This window comes from Protopterus annectens, chromosome 1.part0, assembly GCF_019279795.1.
Source record: "Protopterus annectens isolate FY-2018-M chromosome 1.part0, PAN1.0, whole genome shotgun sequence".
Lineage (NCBI taxonomy): Eukaryota > Metazoa > Chordata > Ceratodontiformes > Protopteridae > Protopterus > Protopterus annectens.
The window spans coordinates 1,017,366,261-1,017,384,466 of record NC_056725.1 but is presented as its reverse complement, the minus strand read 5'-3'; the positions used below and the strand labels follow the sequence as shown (position 1 = coordinate 1,017,384,466).

At 41.4% G+C, this 18,206-nt stretch overlaps 1 protein-coding gene across 1 annotated transcript in view; it reads left to right on the top strand.

Annotated features, from left to right (window-relative positions):
• NBAS (NBAS subunit of NRZ tethering complex) overlaps window positions 1–18,206 on the top strand; it is a 3,380,746-nt gene that overhangs the window by 2,228,516 nt on the left and 1,134,024 nt on the right. The gene's annotated exons all lie outside the window — the stretch shown is intronic.

The following is an 18,206-nucleotide window of genomic DNA, read 5'->3' as shown; positions in this document are numbered from 1 at the left end:
TAAGATCCAGATTTTACTCAAAATTCTTTTTAGTGGCAAAAAAGACAAGGGACTGGAGGCCAATCTTAGACCTCAGTGTATTGAACAAATTTGTGAAACAAACAAAATTACAGATGGTCATGGTTCAGTTTATCCTTCCTTTTCTGGAGAAAATGATTGGGATATATGCTACATAGATGTTCAGAATGTGTATTACCACATAAAGATTGACAAATGCTCTGGAAAATATCTCCTCTTCTGGCTAGGAGCCAGTCATTACCAATTTCAAGCACTGCCCTTTGGTCTCACTACAGCCCCCAGGGTGTTCACCAAATACATGGTAATTGTAGCAGCTCTCTTAAAGCTACAGGGATTCTGTCTGTTTCCATATTTAGACGACTGTCTCCTCACCTCCCCCACCAGGCATCTGCTGCTTTCTGCCTTGGACTTCATTCCACGTCTTAACGAGTTTTTAAGCATTTCAGTAAACAGAGAAAAATCACAACTATCTCCCACACAGGACATAGAATTCATTGGAGTAAAACTAAACACGAAATATTGCATGGCTTCCCTTCCTCATCACAGACTGGTAAAGCTGAGGTCGCAACTTCAAGTGATACTCTCTTAACACAAAGTTGCTGCTTGTCTAGTTTTTACAACTTCTTGGGTCCGTGATAGCGACAATCACTTTTGCCCCCCCCGGCGTGATACCACATGAGGATACATCAGTGGCTCCTGGTGTCACAATGGTCACTGTTAACTCACCCAGTGTCCCATTCAGTCCTCATAATGAACCATTGCAGACAGGATTTAACTTGGTTGATGTAGCCAGAAGAGAATTTATGGAGTTGCCCCTTCTGCCACTCTCAGCTCAAGGCCGTAGTGGCCATGGATGCTTACCTGATAGGGTTTGGGGGGGGGGCATTTTCAGGGAAAGACAGTCCAAGGCACTTGGTCCCCTCAATAGGCCAATCTGCATATCAGTGTCCTAGAACTGAGGGCAGTGCTTTTAGCGTTGTAAGCATTCCAGTCTGCCCTTCCTTCAGGGACAGTTGCTATCCAGTCAGACAACATGGGTACATCAACAAACAGGGGGGAACCAGTTCCTATCCTCTATGTTGGGAAGCCTTAAGAGTTTGGCAATGGACAGTCATCTCCAACCATTTTCTACTAGCAAGGCATAGTCCAAGAAATTCCAATGTGATTGCGGACAAACTAAGCAGTTGTATCCTTCTACCTCATGAGTGATCTCTCAATCTCAATGTAGCAACGAGAATCTTTCATCGATAGGGTCAGCCTTGCTGTGACCTGTTTGCCTTTCCCATAAACCACAAATGCAGCAGATACTTTGCCCTAGTGCCCCCTCGCGGGGAGTCCCCGAGAGATGCACGTCCCCACAATTGACCCCCGGGACTTGTATATGCCTTCCCACCAATCCCTCTAATTCCCCAATTTCTGAGGAAAGCCCAATGATGGAGAAACAAATTGATTCTCATTGCACCTTATTGGCCCCGTCAAGTGTGGTTTCCCTTTTTTTGGCTTCCCCTAGTTCACCGCCAGTGGTCTCTGGATCCAACTTCAGATCTGATATCTCATTCTCGGGGCTTTGTCCATCCCAACCTTCAAAATCTCAAGCTGATGGTTTGGTTTCTCCACTTCCAGTAATTGCCAGGTGAAACCATTTGTCCTTCCCAGTGTAAAAGATACTTCTGGCTTCTCATAAACCTTCCACCAGAAAACTTTATCTCAGCAAATGGAAGGGATTTGCTATTTGGTCTGATAAAAATTGTCTTGATCCTTTCTTGGCTCCAGTCAATAAGGTTTTGGAATACTTAGCCACCTTATTTTAATTGGGAGCATCAACTTCTACCATTAGAGTTTATTTAGCTTCCAATTTTGAATTTCCATAATGGATTTGATGATCATTCTTTGATGTCTCACTGTCTTTGCAAAACATTTCTTAATGGTGCTTTACATTTGAAGCCGCCTTTCAAAGATCCCATAGTGCCTTGGGATTTAACCTTGGTCTTGCAATATTTGGTTTGTCAGGCTTTTGAGCCAGCAGCCATCTGTAATTTCAAGTTTTTATCTTGGAAGACCCTCTTTCTGGTAACTATCATGTTTGCCAGGAGAATTTCAGTGTTACAGGTTCTGTGTGTGAAACATCCGTATATCGTTTTTCACAGAGAGTACCACTTAGAACTGATCCCTCCTTTCTGCGTAAAGTAGTATCAGACTCCAGTATCAGTCAGACTATAAATTTACCAGTCTTCTTTCCTAATTTCTCAAACAAGGGAGAATATTGCTTGCATTTGTTGGATGTCCACAGACAATTACATTTTTATTTGGACAGAACAAAATCATCTAGAAAATCGGACCAACTGTTTCTGTAATTTTCAGATACTAGACTGGGCAAACCAGTTTCAAAGGGCACTCTGTCAAAGTGGATGAGAGACTGCATTACATTTATTTATAGTCCAAATAAACTTGATTTACCAACAAAAGTTAGAGCTCATTCTACCAGATCTGTTTCCACTTCAGTAGTCTTTCAATACAGAGCTTTTGTGGAAGATATATGTGCAGCCGCAACTTGGGCTACTCCTTATACCTTTATCACTCATTACAAATTAGACATGGTCTCCAGAGGAAGAGTATCCTTTGGCTGAATGGTGCTCAGGAATATCCTTCCTTAGGGCCTTCCAGGATCTAAAGTAGCTGAGGACTCTGTCCCAACAGTCAAGAATGAATGAAGATTGACAACATCAGATAAAGGAGTTATGTTCTTACCATAAAGTTCCATCTGTGTTGTCAGTCTTCATTCATTCTTGACAGCCCACCCTCCGGCCCCCTCCTAGGGACTCCTGGACATTTGGAACTAGTCCTGGGGCTCTAGTAGGGTTGTTGCTCAAACAGAGCTTCCACAATTTTCTTCATAATGGGTAAACTCGATCTGAGGTAAAGGGAATAGAGGCAGTATGGGTAGCCTTAGCTTGAGAGTTTTTGGCTGGCACGAGCTTGATATAACGGCAGAGTCTTTTCCGAGGTTCAGGAACCGAATCCAACAGTCAAGAATGAATGAAGATCGATAGCACAGATGGAACGTTATGGTAAGAACATAACTTCTTTTTTATATAAATGAAAACAAACCACACCTAGTCGCAAGCATTTTACTTCACAAACCATACTGACACACTCCCTGTTGGAAAACTTTATACATCACTTATAATCTACCCAGTCTTTTTCACTCAAACATTACATAGCTCATTTAAGTCCTGCTGCCTTTTAGGATTTATTCCTCCCTTTTATGTATTGTTCCCACAATTCACATTTTTTCCTGTGTAGTTTGCTCTTACCCTTTTCTGAAGATCTCAATTCCAGTTGTATTATCTCTGTTACTATATTCACTGCTACCAGTATAGTTGGTTTAGATAGTGATTTACATTTTCTATTAATGGCTTTTTTGGGAACCACCATTATTAGCGAGGCCTTACCATATCTGTGCAATTCCGATTCTGTATCCCAGCGCAGAAAAATCATCTCCCTCATCAGACTAATCTGTCTACCCAGCATCTCCAAAAGTGCATCCTACAGATAATCCTTAAAATTATCTCTTCTGTTTACCTGAGGAAAAATTATCTCGAGTCTACTTGGGGTATAAAAATATCTGTGTAAACATTTCCAAGCAAAAATCCCTAATCTTCTAGATTTTGTTGCATATTTGGGAGATATACGTGTATCCTCCCATTGTTTAATTGCTTATCCAATCTCTCTTCCCAATCCTTTCTAACCTCCTCTGACTTATTCTTATAGATATCGTGTAGTATTATATATGCTGTACTAATTATTCCTTTTTCAATGGCATTTTGTGTTCTAGATTCTATTAAAAACTCTGCCAGTACTGGTCTTTCATTTAGGACTCCCCTGTTTCTTTTTCTTTGCCTGTACTCTTATATCAATCCCTAATAGGGAAGGCAGTCTCTAACCTGCAGTCCAAATAAATTCTTGACATCTTCCCATTCTGCCATCTTTCCCTCTCTAGTTATTTACTCCCAGTACCTTGGGTCCTTTGCCAATTTTCTCCAATAAATTCCGTCTCCCTCTTACCTATTGTCTGTATCCCTAATTGCAGTCATCCCTATTGACAGAATCTCCTTTCTCCATTCCCATGTTGGTTTAGTTCTTAGAATTCTTTCTGCTACTCTATGGATATAGTATTCTGTAGATTATTGTTGTTCTCCTTAAAGGCATGCATACAAAATCCCAGTTTCTCCTTGTTTCTTGAGCTTCCCCCATGTTTCATCATCATCCCATTCCATTTTGAATTATAGTTTTTGCTTGTGGTATGTATAGGAGTCTTAACTGTGTATCTCTGAAATAATCCATTCAAATTGGAAGAATCAGCCTATCCCACTTGACTCTTCCCCTCCAAGATAAAGTCCTTCACCTATTTATTAATTGCTACCCACAACTTCTCCTCTGATTGATAAAAATATGTCTAACCTGTGTATAAGACTAAAGGGCCTAAAAACATTTTAGCAGTCTGTATCTTACTATCCATATCTTTATAAGAAAGCTTCCATTTTTTCAGTTTTTTTATTATCCTTTGTTTAGTCTTCCCACATATCCTTACCTACCATACTAGAATCATTTTAAATCCATGTTCCTAAATATTTTATTTTATCATGTCCCCATAAAATGAGTATTCTTGAACCAGTTCATGTGAGGGTACATAATTTACCTCTGTTGCTTTCATTTTAACTTCATTAATTTTGTATCGTAAAAATATCTGAAACTGTCTCAAAATGTTCCACAACACTGTAATGTCTTTTTCTGGTTTTGTCTGGTACAAAATAATATCATCTGCAAATACAGACAGCTTTTCTTGACTACCATACCAATTATATCCTTGAATGTTGAGTCCCTTATTTTCCCTTATTTTCTTTGCCAATGGTTCTAAATATAATGCAAATAATAAAAGGGAAAGAAAAATTTAATGCCAATCATTAGCGGACCGGAGTTCCGCTGTGGCGACCCCTAACCGGGAAAAGCCAAAAAAGACAAACAACAAGACATGACCACTTTATAATCATGGCTTAGTATTGAAATGGGCGTGTATGAAGCTGCATCTGATGGATCCTTACCGTCTATACGTATTACAGTTACCAATGCTTTCTTCCAGGATGGTCATACTTCTCTTCCTAAGATATTGTTAAACAAAACCTTCCATATCTTTATCAGTTTTTCCTCCTAGTTTCCAAACTTCCACAGGAATACCAACTATTCCTGGGGATTTTCCTGTAGATTGATTATACATCACAATTTTTATCTCATCTCCTCCTATCCTTAACTGTTAGTAGTTGAGCCTCATCTACCTCTAACCGTGGCATATTTAATTTTTCCATAAATGTCTTTTTTTCTAACTAAAACATGAGTGCCATAGCTCTCTGTGCAGGCAGGGTAAAAACTGTAGCAACTGTTTGCTATTCATTACAGTTTAGAATGAGGAAATTTTTTTTAAACATAAACCCGTGCACTATAGCTCTCTAAGCAGACAAGGTATAAACTTGACAGCTGTTTGCTGCAAATGTTGCAAACCATTGCTACAATTTATAGTCTGCCTGCACAGAGGGCTACAAGCGCTATGGTTTTAGTTAAAGAAGAAAAACAAGTTTTTTTTTTACACTTTTAAACTGAGTAAACTGATTACTACAGTATAGACCACATGTGGAATGCTGCAGTGTTCACGTTTGAATGCAATGGAGGTGGGTTTTGAGCAGGGCACATACATGAGACATTGTGGCTGGACAGGAGGGGGGGATGTGTTGTGCATCTAGCCACCTTGCTAGAAGGAATGCCCTTTTTTTGTTAATTGTTGTGCTCTTCAATGGAAGAGCTGGGGGTGTGGATCTGTAATAAGACAATTGCCACAATACAGCTTGGTGGGGGACTGGTTCATTGTACTGGCACAGGGTGCTGGTTGAACCAGCTACACTTATGCCTTGATATTTCCAAGGTATTGCTGATCAAATTGATCATATTGTAGCCACCACCAATAATTAAGATACCGTATTGAAAATTTTCTCCAAAATCCTTGTCATATCTTAACATTTAGTCTTACAGGGAATATAAACACATGCCCAAGTAAAACTCCTACATTGCCAGTAATCTCCATCATCTTTTTTTTTTTTTTTGCTATGAAAACCACTCTTCTTACAGTTCCCATTTGCCTTCCATACTGCTTTTTTTAAGCTAAAATACTAAGTGAGATTGCTGCCTGGATCTTGTCACTAGTTTAATACAGTCAGCGTAGTTCAGTCCTCCTTGCATTTCTTCTCATGCCTCAGTAGTCCAGTTGCTGTAACATACTATAATGAAGTTAATACTTAGCAGTTCTCCTAATTTTCTTTTTTTTAAAAAGTTCACTTTATCTACCACCCACCTTCATTTTCAGCCTTTCTCTCAGTGCCAGCATCTAGTTTGAATCCAAGTTTCTTCTTATTCTTTTAATTGGTTCCTGAGCTTCTGTCAGTCTTTCATACCTTTTTGTTGGAAACCGCGAGAATGGTTTCACTAGTGTAGTCTCTTACTGGCCGCATTTACGAGTGGAAGGCTGAGAAGCTGAATCTTCTTCAGCTGGCTTATTTGTTTTCTGTTGATTAGGCTTTCTTTTCTGCCTCCTCTTCTGCTTACATGTATGCCTTTGACCCAAGAGTGAAAACAGTGACACACCAAAAACAGCTAGATATAACAACTTAGGTTACAGTCCGGTCTGATGACATCCTCTGATTGCTGGTATTACTTTACTACTTTCTTTTTTTGCCTAGTGTACAACAAATAGTAATTTTCCCCAGAAAGACCGATGACACCAACTTTCTGCACCTTTCTTCCCTGCCACGTTTTACTCAGGAATATTTTTTTTGCTTGTACTTTTGCATCCTCAGCAGAACAGTTTTTGTCTGTTTCCTAATGACAAGATACACTGTGCATTTTCTCTGTTAATAGTTCTTGCTGTAAAACATCAGCCCAGTTACATATTTGTGTTGCAATAGTTTTTGAAACGTTTCCTACTGGGAGTGTCTACAATCAGACAGTTCACCTTTTACTTAGCATCTTCTCTATTTTTTCTATCCTTTTATTATTTGACTTTATATATTCTTCTAATGGCACAGTTATTTTGAAGGTTTAATGCATTTGTTTTATGTTTTAATTCTAGCTTGCTGGAAGCTGTCTCCTGCAGTAAGGATACAAATTACTATGATTCCTTCTAATCAACTGTAAGGTTATTCCCAACTAAAACCTTTTACTTCTCCTTTTTTCACTGAATTTTCCTTGAATATTTTCCATTTTATTATTTTTCGCATCCAGACATTGTATTCACAGACCAGAAACTAAATTAATCAAAAAATCAGTAACATGTTTAGACCTTTTTGCTTTATTTGTAACTGATGACAATGTACCTTAATGATTGAGAAGGAAGGAAGTTGATGCTCTAGACTCACATTTACCGCTCCGGTTCTAAAAATATTGTGTGCAAGCACGTGTGTGTGTGTGTATGTGCAAAATAATTCTAGCCATGTTTTAATTACTGTTGCTAAGACTGTAATCCAAGGTAGGTGAAATCTTGAAATCCTGGGGATCCAGGGATTATAACCCTTATCTGTAGATGAAATCTGTGGAGCTTATCTGGATGTTGCATGACTTGGCTATTACCCAAAACAGCAATGCACATTTATAATATATATATACTTAAAATCAGTCACACTCTGCATGTTAAGTGATGGTCAAATCTGTTATTATTGGTTCCATGTTGCACATTCAGACATTGACAGCAGTGGTGCTGGATTTAACATCCGTAGCTCTTGTACATCATGGGACATCCAAGTAGTTGTCACATTGTTAAGAAAGAAGAAATCAGAAAAGCCTCAAAGGTATTATAAAGACGCCTCAAAATCCCCGACCTTAATGAAATTTACAACCAGTTTAAGAAACAACTTGCTGAGTAACTTGCCTCAATTTTACATCCTTTTGTAATAGAAGTTTGAAAGTAGGAAAACTCCAGAGTGCCTGGAAAAATCACTATTACCCCCACTTTATAAAGGGAAGGGAAAAACTGTGGACATGAACACTTATAAGAGTGACATTCTTTCGGGTGGTGTTGACAAGGTTTTGGAAAATTTTGCAGGTACTTAGGATGATCTTTAAAGAGATGAGAGTTTGTTATAAATGGCAGACATGTAGGGGTGGACATGTACAGGTTACATTAGATTTGGCTTTTCTTACTCTTTTGTCAGGATATAGCAGTGATCAATGGTGTTATCCATTTTGATTGTAGCATGTTTCTTGACTGTGCACATCACAGTGTGTTCCTTGAGATGTTGGACCACCTGGGGTTATTTCTGCTGATGTCATTTGAACTCTGGGCTAGCTGATTTGTGGAAATGTGAGAGTTAAGCATGTTGGTTAAAGAAGGTAATTATTTGTTGGATAAAGTAGGTGACTTGTTATGTATGTACAGTGGTACTTTGATACTTGTTAGCCTCGAAACTCATCGAATTTGGTATCCGTTGCATTCTGACTAGAAAAAATTATCTTGGTACTCGTTGTTTCCTTGGTACTTGTTACACTTTCTAGAACAGGTCTGCTGTACACTTTCTTGTGTTTCTTATGTTTGCTTGCTATTCTTTGTGCAAATAAGTACAGTACTGTACAATCATGGGTCCTAAGAAGGCTAAGGATAACAGCCAAAAGAAAAGAAAATTAGTTAGAACCATGATAGAGCAGGAAAAAAGAGATAATAGAGAAATAATGAGAGTGGTATCTGTGTGTATGCTCTTGCTATACAGTACCGAATGCCAAGAACAACCATCTCCACCATCATGAAAAATAGAGAGACCATCAAAGCAGCTGATGTTGCTAAAGGAGTGAAAGCTGTGCCCAAAGATTACAGACACTAGAGGAAGTGGAAAAATTGTTGATTTGAGTAAATGAAAAACAGCTGGTGATAGTATTTCACAGGCCATGGTTTGTAAAAAAGCAAACGTGTTGCATGCTGGTCTGTTGAAAAGCAAGCCTGGAATGAGTGTTGAGAGTAGTGAAGTATTTAAAACCATTCATGGGTGGTTTAAAAACTTTAAAAAGAGAAGGGGCATGCATAGTGTGGTGCGACATGGAGAAGGCCATACATAGTGTCGTGTGACATGGAGAGCCAGTAAAGAGGCTGCCAAGGAATTTGTTCAGAGTTTAAGAAGTATCTAGAGACTGAGGGGTTTACTCCCCAACAAGTGTTCAGTTGTGATGATTCAGGCTTGTTATGGAAAAAATGCCCAGCAGGACCTACATCATTTCAGAGGAAAAGGCATTACCAGGGCACAAGCCAGTGAAGGTCAGGGCTAACTCTGTTGTTGTGTGGGAATGCAAGTCGGGATTTAAAACTTAAGCATCTGCTGGTCTACCACAGGGAAAACCTGTGAGTTTTCAGGAAAAAATAATGTGATGCATGTTACATGTGATGTGGAGGGTTCATAGTAAAGCTTGAGGCACCAGGGTATTTCTTCACTGAGTGGATGAACAAAGTTTTTGGCCTATCTGTGAAAAAATATTTACTGTAGAAAGATTTGCCTCTGAAGGCTCTGTATGTTTTGGAAAATACTCCTGCTCACCTTCCAGGCTTGGGACTGATAACACAACTTCTCTGATCCAGCCCATGGACCAGCGGGTCATCTCTAAGTTTAAAAAAACTGTATACAAAGGCACTTTTCTAGAGGTGCTTTAATGTGACCTCAGATACAGTGCTGACCTTGAGAGAATTCTGGAAAAAATATTTTGGTATCCTCCACTGCCTAAGTCTTGTTGATAAGGCCTGGGGGAAGTCTCTCACAGGACCCTGAACTCTACCTGGAAGAAGTTGTAGCCAGAAGCTGTAACTCAGAGCGACTTTGAAGGCTTTGAGACTGAGACTAGGCTTACAGATATTGTGGAGGAAACTGTGACTCTAGGGCAGTCCATGAGACTGGAAGCCGGTGCTGATAATGTAGAGGAATTATTTGAGGAGCATAAATAAGAGCTCAGCACGGAGGAGCTTCAGAGGAAGTAGTGACAGATGGTGGCTGAGGAACTGTCTTTAGGTGAGGAGGAGGAGGTGAGGGAGAATATACCCAGTTCATTAATCAAGAAATTGTGCGCAAAGTGGGTGAAAGTGTAACATTTTGTGGAGAAATGCAACCCTGAGAATGATCTAACAAACCGCAATGTTAATTTGTTCAGTCACCAAACAGTGTCTCACTTTAGAGGCATCTTGAAATGCAGGCAAAAACAAGCATCATTGGATAGGTTTTTAGTGAAAATTAAACTTAGTGAGTCTCAAGCAGGGTTCAGTGGTGATAAAAAACAGAAAGAGAACCCCTGAAAGACAGTTGGCCAAAGTTTTTATGGAAGGGGACTCTCCTTCCAAACAGAAGCATCTCTCCTCCCCACCAGCATCCCTTTAGGCCATCAAAGTTATACAAACTCAGAATTTAAAGTTATACTATTTATTATTGCATTTATACTGTACTGTTTAAAACTGAAGTTATACTGCTTAAAAGTGAAGATATACTGTTTATTAGTGAGCGTGTACTGTTTATTAGTAAAATAAAACTCCATTAATGCATACAGTGCCTTTTAAAATGTGGATTTTCTGGGGGGTTGGAATGGATTAATTCAATTTACGTTATTCCTTGTTGGAAAAATTGGTTTGGTACTCATTGTTTTTGCCACTCAACGTGCCTTCTGGAACAAATTAACAACAAGTACCAAGGCACCACTGTACAAGGGATTTCCAAAAACGTCATAGTTGGGAGCAATGTTATTTCAATGTTTCACTTGACAACTTCCAGATTTTAAGGCATATATGGTTTATGAAACATGCATAATTAAAGAGGCAAATTGAGTTAGTGTACAGAAATATTTTACTTAGCTTCAAATTTGGGTAATGTTGAATAAAGTAGATCTACATCTTGATAAAGCAACTGTTTTGAAATATAGTAGGGTGGAAACTGGGATGTTTTTTATGTTTCACTGTTGCAGTCATCACATTTGGGTTATCCCTGCCAGGGTAGCCCCTGGCCAGCCCAAATACCAGAGACTTAGTATTTCTGTGTCGGTTGCTGTCGCTTGAGGACTGACGTCAGGTCGCCAGTAATATAAAGTAAGGCAGCCGATGCCATTACATCAGTCTTTCTTGCCGTGGAGCCCGAAGCAGAAGTAGTTTGAACGAGTGCCGGTCGGACGCTACCCGAGTTTTCATCTACCGAATTGAAGTTGAAGTCTTCTAAAACTAAGTACCCCATTGGGGAGCCTTTTTTCTTGCACTAACCAATGTCAGAAAAAGTTAATAATTGTCTCGCCAGTGGAAAGCAAATACCACACCGAGACTTCCACTCTTACTGCATCACTTGTTTAGTCCCAGACCACGACATCCCTTGTTGTCACTTCCGTGCTTTGTTCAACGCCAGAACTTTCCGTTGTCCAGCCCTTATTGTAGCCAAATATTTTCACTTACAGTCCTTGATTTCCGATATGGCTTCGTTAAGCCATCTGACAGCAGATCTTCTGAAAAAACGTAAAGATAAAGACAGAGACCGACCGCACAGGTCCAAACCTACCGACGATGCTTCTGTTAAGCTAGTCTTCAGTTCTCTGGTACTCGGTAAGACGCTTTCGCAGCCGATGATGCCCGCTTCTGTTGATTCACAGGCTTCTGCCGAGAGTCCGATATGCCGCAAAACTCTACTTCGACTAAGGATCCTGCGGTCATCTCTACCTTGGATGGGTCTGGAGCTGTTCAGCAGGCACCGGCTTCCGAGGAAGTCCTTCACACTACGAATTTCACCACAAACCGATATCTTCTTTTGCGACTACCGTTCTTTCTAACACTACAGAGTTTCTTAGGCCCAGGATATGAACCACACCTAAGAAACCAACGACCCACTCTCAGGCGCCTGCTACCTTGCCTCAGTCCCAAATGCTTAAAATGGCGGAAGACCTTAACATGCTAATCAGGGGAAGCCAAGCTACCCCCTCCAAAAGGAAAAGAGATCTGTCCCCTGTAGTTTTGTCTGAACAAGAGTCAGATGAATCTGATGCATCTGAATATGAAGACTTGCAACCCCTTTCCACTTATGAGGATTCTGATGCAGAGGATTCCATTCCTTCAGCCTCTCCCCCAGAGGATTTTTCTTTTGTGAAAACCCTGCATACTTTAAGGGAGCATTTCCAATGGAAGACTCGGGACTACCTTCAGTCTAAAAAGAGACTCGGGGAATTCCTAGATCTTCCACAACACAGACCCTTGGCCATCCCCCCAGTCCTGGATGTTGTGGAGGATGTTTTCCTTTAATCCAGCTTGACTTCTGATGCCCTTCCTCCTGCTCCCAGAAAACCAGGCAGGTACTATAGAGTACCTGACTCACACAAACATCTTTTTAAATATCCTACAGCTGACCCTGAGGTCATTTCTCAAGAGCCAAAAGGGATTAAAGCAACCTCTGCTAAGAATCCCACCCCATCAGACAGGGATTCCCAAGCATTGGGCAGATGGGGTAAAAAAGTACACACCTCAGCTACTCTTGCTATCAGGGCACTAAATTGACAGTTCCATATGCTAAAATTTCAGCAACATACCTTGGAACTCCTTAAACAAAAATGTCTTCCTTTCCTGCTTGGACAGAATCTAGAGAGTTACAAGAGTTAATGCATTCTGCAAGTCAAGTAACTAAACACACCTTGCACTGTGATTTTGACACCCTAGAAGCTTCTTGCAGGGCAGCAGTCACTGGATCTGTCATTAGAAGACATGCATGGTTTAAGGAGCAGCCCTTGCCAGACCATGTCAGATCTAAATAGTTGGATGCCCCCTTGCACAAAGATAACTTATTTGGCACTAAGGCAGAAGAGGTCTTAAAAAAGATGGGGAAAAAAAGCAAAATCTATGCAAACAGTTAAGGATTTCTTGCAGGTCCAGCCCCTTAGGTTCAGCAGGCATTGTCCTTCCAAGCACTGGTCCTTTCCTGCTCCCAGTAAACCGACCCAGCCTAGGCCTCATGGAAGCAGACCCCCCAGACAGCAGCCCCAGGGAATGCAGAGATCAAAGCAGTGGACTACCTGCACTTCAAAACCAGGGAGTTCTAAGCCACCCCCTTATGGTAATAACTCACAATGACTCACCTCCTCCACCCCCTCCCTCTCTGCCCACCGTCACATACCCCTAGGAGGAAAACTCTCCTTTCACTCGAGCACTTCAGCCACCATTACTGAGGACTACTGGGTTCTGGACATTGTGTCTCAGGGATACAAATTTACCTTCCACACCCTTCCACCCCCAAAAGGGTTCCCAGATCTACCACCAAATCAGTAGGCAGAGGCTCAAAAGCAAATCCTTTCCCTTCTATCTATGAGGGCAGTAGAGCACATTCCTGCAAAACAGATAGGCCAAGGTTTCTACTCCAGACATTTTCTGGTGCCCCATCCTCAATCTATCCATTCTAAACACCTTCCTGGTGATCCCAAAATTCAAAATGCTTACCCTCCAACAGCTGCTGCCTATGCTGTCCAAGGACGCTTGGCTAGCCACCCAGGATCTAAAAGAGGCTTGCCTCCGCATTCCTATCAGGAAATCATGCAGGAAATATAATTTCAGGGCAAGATCTCAACACTTTCAGTTTGCTGCGCTTCCCTTTCAGTTTGCTTGCCTTATCTACTGCTCCCAGAGTTTTCACAAAATGTCTGGCTTCAGCCATTGCCTTCTGCAGACAAAGAAATATTCAGATTTACCCATACCTATATGACTCCCTTATTCAGGCAGTCAGCCAGGAAAAGCTGCTCAAGCACCTGGCCTTTGTAAAGACCATACTAACCTCCCTAGGGTACATGATCAACGAAAAGAAATCCAAACATGTCCCACCCAAAGGATAATCTTCCTGGGAGCAAGTCTGGACACAGCATCCCAGATGGCATATCTTACTCCAGAGAAACAAATTTTCCTGACATCCTACTTCTCTCAACTAGCCACCAGGCCCCAGCTATCTGCAAGGAAGATCCTGCAAGCTCTGGGGTTCATGGCATCTTGCATACTACTCATTCCGTATGCCAGACTGCATATGAGGAAACTTCAGTGGTACCTAAAGAGTCTTTGGTGTCAACACTCTCAAGACCTGGAAACTCGTATACCTGTAATTCCTTGCGTCAGAAAAGATTTTCTTTGGTGGGCAACAGCATGCTCCCACAACAAGGGAATGCCTTTCTCCCCATCCCCTACCATCCAGACCCTCACCACAGATGCATCAGACTACGCTTGGGGTGCACACCTGGCCGGCAGGTACATACAGGGCCAATGGAGCCCACAGCAAATCCCTCTGCACATCATGAAAAAGAGATGATGGTTGTGCAGCATGCCTTGATAGCTTTCAAGCCCCTTCTCTCTCCAGGGGCTCTCCTGATCAAAACAGACAACACCACTGTGATGTGGTACATCAACAAGCAAGTAGGGACTCACTCCTACCCTCTATGCAGGCTGGCCATGACCCTTTCCACACAGCCTCTGCCATGCAGCTACACCTGTTAGCACAATTCCTACCAGGCTCTCTCAACTCTCTGGCAGACCAATTAAGCAGAAATCTTCTAGACCCACACTAGTGGCAACTCAACAGAAGTACCTTCACCCTTATAACTCAAAAATAGGGAACCCCAAAAGTCAACCACTTTGCCTCCCACACCAACCATCAGCTCAGCAAATTCTGCACCAGGGAGCATCACTGCGTGGCTTGGAAAGTGGATGCCCTGTTCTTCCCCTGGGTGAGTCTATCAGTCTATGCCTTTTATCCCCTCCCTCTCATACCCGGGATACTGCTCAAAATAAGGGAGGAAAAACCAAAGACCATTCTTATAGCTCCAGACTGGCTCCAGCAGCACTGGTACCCCTTGCTGGGCAGCCTGTCCCCGCTACCTCCATGGCATCTTCCTCAGATTCCCAAACCTCCTGACCCAGATGGAGGGGGAATTCATGCATCCCCAATTGCAGACACTCAATTTGGAAGCTTGATTTATTCCCTAACCCCAAACCAATCTGCCAACCTCAGTAAACAGGTTCTGGATGTTATCCGTGAGGCCAGATGTTCTTGCACCAGAAAGTCTTATGCTGATAAATGGAAAAGGTTCTGCACCTGGATCCTGGCTAAGGGAGCCAATACGGCACAGCCCTCCCATCCTGGATTACTTAGCTGACCTACTACAAAGTGGCCTCTCTTTCTCCTCTGTAAAAATCCATGCTTCTGCTATTTCTGTTTATTTTCCCACTGAGGAGCCCCTTTTCTCACACCCTTTGATCAAACAGTTCTTAAGAGGGGCTATCAACTTGATGCCACCTAGAAGGGCACCAACACCAGCTTGGGAACTTAACTTTGTATTGGAAAAGCTAACCCTTCCCCATTTCAAGCCAGCTGCTTCTGCAGAGCTAAACTTTCTCTCTTGGAAGACAGCATTCCTTCTGGCCATCTCTTCAGCCAGAAGAGTCTCTGAGCTGCAAGCACTCATGGCTGTGGAACCCTTCATCATCTTCCATGCAGGCAGGGTATCCCTCAGAACTAACCCATCCATCATGCCCGTGGTGGTGTTCAGTGTGGCTCTCAACCAGTCCATTCCATTTGCACACCTTTTTTCCTAATCCTCAGAACAAGGGGGCAAGGATTCTTCACTTTCTAGATGTGCACATACAGCTCAGATTCTATCTAGACAGGACTAAATCCTTCAGAAAGTCTGATCAATTGCTGGTTAGCTTTGCTACAAGGGCAGAAGGCAAAGCCATTTCCAAAAAAAAAAAACATTTCCAAATGGATAGCACACTGCATCCATTTCTGCTACAAATAGCATGGAAAGCCTCCTCCCAAGGGGGTCAGGACACACTCCACCAGAGCAGCCTCAACCTCTGCAGCTTTCCTCAGAGGAGGCTGCCATCCGGACATCTGTTCACACTTTTATCAAGCATTATCACCTGCCTCTCTTCTCTAAATCCAGGTCAGGGTTTGCCTCTGCAGTCTTGCAGGGCATCCTAGCCAGCCCCTAGTTTCCTTGATTACCTCCACCCTTTTCCTCAGCTTTGGGAATCAACCCAAGTATGATGACTGCAACAGTGAAACACGAAGAACATAGTACAGTTGTGTACGCTTACCATAAATGTAGATGTTCCAGTGTATTCACTGTTGCAGTCCTGGTTTCCCACCCTCTATCCCCCTTTTTCTCCCTTTATCACCATTCTAACTTATTGTTCTCCTTTCCTTACAAGGGACATATTGGTATTTATTCTCCACTGGTGGGGTTCTTCCAACAGTACCTGGCCTCCTACTTGGGGGCTCCTGACAGGTTAGGGCAAGAAAAACTGATGCAATGGTGTCATCTGCCTTTCTTTATACTACTGACGATCTGACTTCAGTCCTCAAGGTCAAGTAACCGAGACAGAAATAACTAAGTCTCTGGTATTCGGGCCAGGTGAGGACTACCCTGGCAGGGATAACCCAAATGTGATGACTGCAACAGTGAATACACTCAAACATCTACATTTATGGTAAGTGTACACAACTGTACTTTGTCTTGCTAATGAGATTGAGCAGTATAGTCATTGACATAAAAATAAAAAAATAATAATAAATTGATCTAGATGAGTCAAAAGCAGGTTAAAATTGGTAGCACAACTTTAGATATAGCAGGTTTGACCCCCTGCATGTATGATGTCATTATATACCTCAGTGATGAAACCAGTCTCCTGGAATGTGGAAATTTGGTCTGTTATCCCATTATCAAATGTATGTCCAGCAGACTGGAATGAATATAGAAATTGTTTGTAAAAAGGATGCAGGTGATCCAGTGTCTCTATGATGTTCCTTAAATGAATTAGGGCAGATGATGTTCTTCTGTACTTGTTACAGAAAATTAAGTTGATAATTAATTTTACCATGTACAAACTTTAAGGATTAATTAATAAACAGTAAAACTGTGGACACGCTGTAAATACTGTACATAAAATTTATTTTGCTATGCTGTGTGCAATTTTAATATAGTTGAATGCACTTTTTATACTGCAAGTATGTTATACTGTTCTGCCACCAGTGTGTGTTACAGATATCCCTAGCTATTTGTTGTAATGTATTCATTATAATCACTTGTAAATTGCTTATGCTGCTTCATGTTTTGTATCTTCCAGGCTGACCTGAAAGTGGTCCTCAAGGATAAGTGTTGTACCCTGGCTAACAAAAATAATTATGTTGTTCTTATAATACCTTGGGCTAAGGAGTAACTAACGTGCTGTTATGTGAGGTTAACAGATTGTGGATACCATTCATTTCTTTTACAAGGCTGACTTCCAAAACTGTTTCCAAGAATTTTTATCATGTCTCTCCATCTTGCCCTATTAGCTGAATGAATGATCCATTTTCCCATATCTTTCACTAATCATCTTAATAACATATGATCAGATGTTAATCTTTCCATTTATCACTGATGGATTCGGAACCGAGTCGGCCTTATTATCAAGCTCGCACCAGCCAAAATAACTCTTGAGCTATGTCTCTACCCAGAATGACCTTCTCCCTGTTACCGCAGATCTCATTTGCCACGTAGTGGTAAAGCCGCGTTTCAGGCGAGGTCTCAGCTAAGTGGAACTTTATTTGATATTTGTGTGGAAAATTTTTGATATCTCTATATTTTATTGAGCGAATAGTGTTTCTAGTGTGTTTTCTTCTGTCTAACCTTGTTTTTTATTTTTTTCTCTCTACTGTACCCGTTGTTACCGTTAATTTTTCAAGTACCATTGTTGGTACGGCCTTTCCTCCTTTACCCTTATGGTATTTCTTCAATACCATAGCTGGTATGGTACTGTCTTTCCTGTTTAACCTATTACCTTTGGTTTTTGGTAAGGTGTTTCCTTTTTCTCTTTACATACCACTGTATTACTATTTTTGTGACTTTTTTGAACGGTGTTTGACTTTGCTCTAGTTGGACTATACGTCTGGCCTCTGGTGTCTTTCTATCAAGATGTCGGATAAGAAGGGTACTTCAGGTTTTAAGCATTGTGCTTCATGTAATAGCAAGTTACCTACTAGTGATTCTCACGATGACTGTGTGTACTGTTTAGGAGTGCCCCATCTTTCAGTACAGCCTCCGTGTGACATTTGTCAGAGTTTCAGCAAACACAGTCTTAA